We start from the raw sequence: 6483 nt of genomic DNA, 5'->3' as shown, positions 1-6483 counted from the left end.
TGAGCCTCAACTGGTCCGACGAGTTACTTAAAGCAGCACTGCAACATTTCTCCTAAATACTGGGAAAAGTCTTACTACTGAGCTTTCTTTTGGGTAGCTGAATAACCAAAATTTTAAATCTTGCCCTACTCATATAGAAAGAGGCTTGTGTTCAAAGGCTGTGGAAATACAGCTAAAGGGGCAGATTATATGTATTTGAAAATCTTAAGATGGAAGAACAGATTGACTGTATTTGCATCAGAGCAACCTGCAAAAGACCTAATATAGTCAAGTGAATCTAAGGCCTCATCAATTGTAAGACATATTATCATTTATGTGCCAAAGTGATGGAAATTAAACAATGACAAGTCACTGACTGTAATACACATCATCATTTCAGAAATATTAATACATGCCAAAAAATGTGTTCAATGTGACTGGCTCCCTAGAGCAGGTGTACCTGGAATTGGTACTATATCAAGAAGCCCTGATTCTCAGCAGGCTTGAGGCCTGAAAGATCTCAGCATATGACACTGATTGCTCTGCTTCACTGGAAAAATGAAATATTGGAGTTGGAAATGTCCTGAGAAGCCATCTAGCCCGACCTCCCTGAGAGGGAAGAAGCGTCATGCCCCTCTTTGTAGATTGTTTTCTGGCTTCTGCCTAAATATTGTGACTATTGCCTTCTGCTTCATTTTCTAGTGTAACATCAGTTAATTGGGGCACAATTTAAACTTAAAAACCATGTCATTCTACTTTCATTTCTGTGGCTGTGACAAATACCCTGACCAAAAAGTAACTTTGGGGAAGAAATGGTCTATTTGCTTACAATTGTAAGTTACAGCCATCCCTGAGGGGACTCAAGGCAGGAACTTGAAGGCAGCCTGCTTGCTATTCTACACAGTGTTACCCTGACCAAGGAACTTACTTCAAAGACAAAGATGTGTGGCAGGAACTGTAGATGCTGATTGCTGACTGGCAGGCTGGCTTACACCCTTACACAATTCAGGACCAGTTGCCTAGGGAATGGCTGGACCCTCCTACATCAATTAGCAATCAAGATAATCCCCCAAAGACAAGTCCGCAGGCCTATGTAATTGAGGCAATTCTTCAACTGAGAGTCTCTTCCCCAGATAATTCTAGGTTGTGTTAAGCTGACTGTTAGAGCTAACTCATGCTTACCTAGATCTGACTGTGTGTGAGAACACTTGGATGATTTATAGTGTGGGTCTTACCTATGGAATGAGTAAATGGGAGTGCCATAGGACAAGGTCCTCCCAAGGGGAGAGGGGTGGGGCTGGTAGCATGTGCCATTAATACTGCCAATTTGTTCATCCTGTCTTTCGTTCAGTGAGAGTGCCTGCCATTTGTCAACATCTAAATTAATGAGCGATACAAGTTCTCAGTATCTTCCCCTCTAGCTCATTGATCTTCTGGCTGTAGTTTGGAAAACATGGGAGTAGCTCTGTGACTGGATAGGTTTGTCTTAGGAGACTGCATGTGGTCCAGCTCAGCACTCCAGGACAGCACTCCTGCTGGCCTTTCCCTCCCATGGAGCCTTCTTTACACAGTGGGTTGTTTGGATCACTTAGTACAACACTGGAGGTATCAACTGAAGATGGGGACACACCACGGGACATTGGTTTTATCTTGGACTTCAAGGAGCCAGATTGAGAGTGAAAACAGAGAAGTGATAAATGATGCTACATCATATGAGAGAGGGCTGTGCCAATTACCTAGGGAAGTACTTTCTATGAATTGCCCAACACAGTTGGGGATCATGGCCCTAGAACAGGACTTTGAGGTTTGTATAGAAATCTGAGAGACAAGAAGCAGTTACATATTATTTTCCAATGCTAAGGAATCCTGCTTTGACCAACAGTGAAGAGACTTGTGAAGAAACACAATGGCATATTTTTCATTTGTATATTGTCCTGGGTCTTCATCATCATTAACATAATATTAGAATGGTGAATGAGAATTCCTGGGAAGAAGCTGTGACTATAAAGACTGATTGATGAGATTTTCAATGTGTTGGGCTGGTAAAATAGCTCAGTGGGTAAAGGCACTTGCTACTAAGCTTGGTGACCCGAGTTTGATCCCTAAGTCCCACATAGTAGAAGGAGAGAACCAACTCCCACAAGTTGTCCTCTGACCTCCAAATGCACACCATGGGAGGTGCGCACGCACACACACACACACACACACACACACACACACACACAGTAAACAAACATAATAAAAGACAATGAAAGCTAAGAACTTTAATGAGGTAGAGAAGCTAAAATGTTACAAGGAGAACCATCTTGGGGCATCTCTAGCCCTTGATAGCCATTTATTGCTGTCCTCTGTATGTGACTGAACACTTTTGTGACCATTAGGTAAATATTTTGGTTTCTACCAACCAAAAGGCTAAGAATGGCATCAGATAGTATCTGAGGGGATAGCTGAGATTTTCCCACTTCTCTGTAACTTGCCTACTTCATGTTTCCCCCAATGTATTTGGAAAGCATCTTGATTTAAGATCTCCTTTGTTCTGTTACTATATAACTGTGTGATTGGTACACGTATTGGAACGTGGTATTTGGGCAAACTTGAATTTGTGTTCTGGGCCATGGTCACGCATGTTTAGTTCCAGAATAAATCATCTCTTTGTTCATTTGAGTCTTTTACTTACATAAACTGCTTCTGTAGAGGTTAATATCTGTGAATGATTTACTACTTTTGATGGCAAATACATAGAGGAAGTCTTCATCTGTCCCCTGTGTTCACCTCTTATGGCATTGTACTGCTTTTGACCACCTGTGTCCAGGAATCCAGGACACAGGTTTCACCTTCTTGTACCACATATTTGCAGTAAGACTTCTCTGTGGTGGGGTCATAGTCACTCACTGTGCTTCACTGCACAGAACTACCTGCTCAAACCACAGTGGTTGGCACAGAAGTCATTTCATACCAGCCAGAACCTCATGCTTGGTCGACCCCACTTCAGATGGATTCTGGATCTCAACCAGGAAACCTTCAATAGTCACACTCTGAAGAGAGCTATCCATAGGTGTCTATGCTGAAAGTCAATTTTAGGAAAATGTAAATAGACTTTTTTTTTCAAAGTCACCAAGGGTGAGTGATTGATGGTCATGGGGAAAGCTAAATGAGAAGGAACCCCTTTTATTTATGAAAGGCACATTTTTAAATCATAAGTGATTTAAATAGGACAATATAAATAGAACAATGTCCAAATTTGTTGCAATGTCCATTGTTTTAACATATTTTCTAATTTATTTTTCTAGATCAAAATTTGCATCTTAATTATTGAATTCTCACATTTTCACTAGTCTTGAAATGTTTTTACTCTTCTTACTTCTGGTAGTTCTTCTCATCGTTCATCATTTATCATTATGCCTTAAAACTTCAGCATTTTACTTGTGCAACCCCTATGGAAAACAGTGTGGAGAACTCTTAAAAAAAAAAAAACTAAAAATGAACCTACCATATGACCTGCTTATACCACTCCTTGGCATATACTCAAAGGACTCATCCTATTGTAGAGACACTTGCACGACTATGTTTGTTGCTGAGCTTTTCACAATAGCTAAGATATGGAAGTAACCTAAGTGCCCCCCAACTGACTGATGATTAACAAAAATGTGGTACATTTACACAATGGAGTTCTATTTAGCAGTAAAGAAAGATGAAATAATGAAATTTGCAGCTAAATGAGTGGATTTAGAAACTGTTATACTAAGTGAAGTAACACAGACTCAGACAAACAAAAGACATTATGTTCTCCCTCATTTGTGGATCCTAGCACCAAATCCTTATAACTGAGTGCATATCCTGATGCAACTGCAGGGACCAGGAATATGGAAGGGAACCAGGAAGGTAAAGGGAAAGGAGAAACTCAAGAGAGACTAGTAGGATAAAGGTGTTATTAAGGAGAATTATGTAAGAAGGGGGTAAAGAGGAGGTGGGGAAGGAGAGCTATACAAAGAACTATGGGAATAAAGGGGAAAAATTCTCCAGACACAGAGTCAAAAAAAGTCTTAAGCACAGAAGGAACCCTGCGGGGCCAGAAGAAAGTCCTTCCAGAAGCAATATGGTTGTTAAATGAAAATCCCAGTGCCAGAGGTGCATTGCTCCCCTATGAGCTGTTGGCCTGAGGGGCCCTGGAGATCCCCAAAACAACAAAGGCCATTGCCAATAATGTTGGTTGTACACCAGAAGTGGATGGAGGGACCCTATTGCTGAAGACACTGCTTTATGTGAGTGCTGGAGATGGAGACATCAAGCTTGGAGTAAGCTGGAAACTCCCTGCCACTGGATGGGTGACTTTCATGGTGCCAAAAGGTGATACGTAAATGAATGGGGGAGAATTGTCTCCTATAATTCTGCTCAACAACGGACCTCGCATGTTCCACTATCAACATACCAAACAAGACACTCCAGTAGTGGAGTGTCTAGTGTATGTACAACCAGCAAATTTTCAATTGGCTGAAATGCCCACTCCCAGGGGTGGAACACACATCTGGTACTGTAGACCAGACCAACCCCCTGTGGCAGGGGAGAATACAGGCCCCAGTGGGAAGCCACCGCAATTGTTTTTTCTCATTAAACTTGTGTTAATGGGTCTTAAAATTCTGTGACAGATTTTTGGTCAAGTTTTTTCCATTAAAAAGTACTTATTTTAAAAACTAATAACTTAAAACTGCCACACACACACACAAAATGGTCTACAAAACATTCTCTTTTTCTTCTGAAGGTTTTATGATGCATTGTTGTCATTAATCAGTCTTTTACTATTAAACTTAAATGGCCAATTGAGACAAACAGTTCTGAGACCGTTCTTCCACCAGTGATTAAGACTGGGGTGGCAGGTATTAGGGACAATATTCATTTAGCCTTCTGAGCTTTCTGGACAGACTTGGTGACCTTGCCAGCCAGCTCCAGCAGCCTTCATGTCCATGGCTTTGATGACACCCACAGTAACTGTCTGCCTCATGTCATGAACAGCAAAGCCACCCAGAGGAGGATTATCAGAGAAGCTCTCAACACACACGGGCTTTCCTGGAACCATGTCAACAATGGCTGCATCACCAGATTTCAGGAATTTAGGACCATCTTCCAGCTTCTTGGCAGAGTGGTGATCAATCTTTTAAGCTCAGTGAACTTGCAAGCTATGTGAGCTGTGACAATCCAGCACAGGGGCACAGCCAGCACTAATTTGGCCTGGATGGTCAGAATAATCACCTGATCAGTGAAGCCAGCTGCTTCCATTGGTGAGTCATTTTTGCTGCCAGCAGCAACATTACCATGTCAAACATCTTTGACAGATACATTCTTTACTTTGAAGCCTACGTTGTCACCAGGAAGAGCTTCACTCAAAGCCTCATGGTGCATTTCAACAGACTTGACTTCAGTTGTGACACTGGAGCAAAGCTAACCACCATGCCAGGTTTGAGGACACTGGTCTCCACTCTGCCCACAGGGACAGTACCAATACCACCAATTTTGTAGACATCCTGGAGGGGCAGTTGCAGAGGCTTGCCAGTTGGAGGAGTTGGTGGTAGGATACAGTCCAAAGCTTCCAGCAGTGTGATTCCACTGGCACTGCCATCCTTATGGGTGACCTTCCATCCCTTGAACCAAGGCGCATTGGCACTTGGCTCCAGCATGTTGTCACCACTCCAGCCACAAATGGCACAAATGCTACTGTGTCAGGGTTGTAACAATTTTCTTAATGTAGGTGCTGACTTCCTTAACAATTTCCTCATATCTTTTCTGGCTACAGGGTGGCTCAGTGAAATCCATTTGGTTGACACCAACAATTAGCTGTTTCAAACCCAATGTGTAAGCCAGAACGGCGTGCTCACAGGTTTGCCTGTTCTTGGAGATACCAGCTTCAAATTCACCAACACCAGCAGCAACAATCAGGACAGCACAGTCAGCCTGAGATGTGCCTGTAATCATATTTTTGATAAAGTTTCCATGTCCTGGGGCATCAATGATAGTCACATAATATTTGCTGGTCTCACATTTCCACAGGGAGATGTCAATAGTGATACACACTCACTCTCAGCTTTAAGTTTGTCCAAAACCCAGGCATACTTGAATGAGCATTTTCCCATCTCAGCAGCCTCCTTCTCAAATGTTTCAATGGTTCATTTGTTGATCCCACCACATTTGTAGATCAGGTGGCCAGTAGTGGTAGACTTGCCCCAATCTACGTACCCAATGACCACGATGTTGATGTGAGTCTTTTCCTTTCCCATTTTGGCTTCGAGTTAGCAGTGGTTTTCACAATACCTGCATTCTGACAGCAAACCCGTTGTGAAAAAATGCCACTGCAATTGTTTTGTTAGATGAGTGTGATGCACCTGCTAAAGTGCTGTCCAAGCATTTGTGTTTACACCCATGTTACTATAGCAGCCACTGTTTAGATGTTCTTGCTTCTTGCTGTTTGTGTATTTATAGTAGATGGAATCCCACTGAAATGGGCCAACAGCC

General features: G+C 42.3%; 1 pseudogene; it reads right to left on the bottom strand.

The window, feature by feature from the left end:
* Positions 1-4732: 4732 nt before the first annotated feature.
* LOC103739780 lies at positions 4733-6248 on the bottom strand (annotated as a pseudogene).
* Positions 6249-6483: the final 235 nt, after the last annotated feature.

The sequence above is a fragment of the Nannospalax galili genome, unplaced genomic scaffold, assembly GCF_000622305.1.
Source record: "Nannospalax galili isolate Female #2095 unplaced genomic scaffold, S.galili_v1.0 scaffold279, whole genome shotgun sequence".
In the NCBI taxonomy this organism is placed as follows: domain Eukaryota; kingdom Metazoa; phylum Chordata; class Mammalia; order Rodentia; family Spalacidae; genus Nannospalax; species Nannospalax galili.
This window is presented reverse-complemented; position numbering and strand designations above follow the sequence as displayed.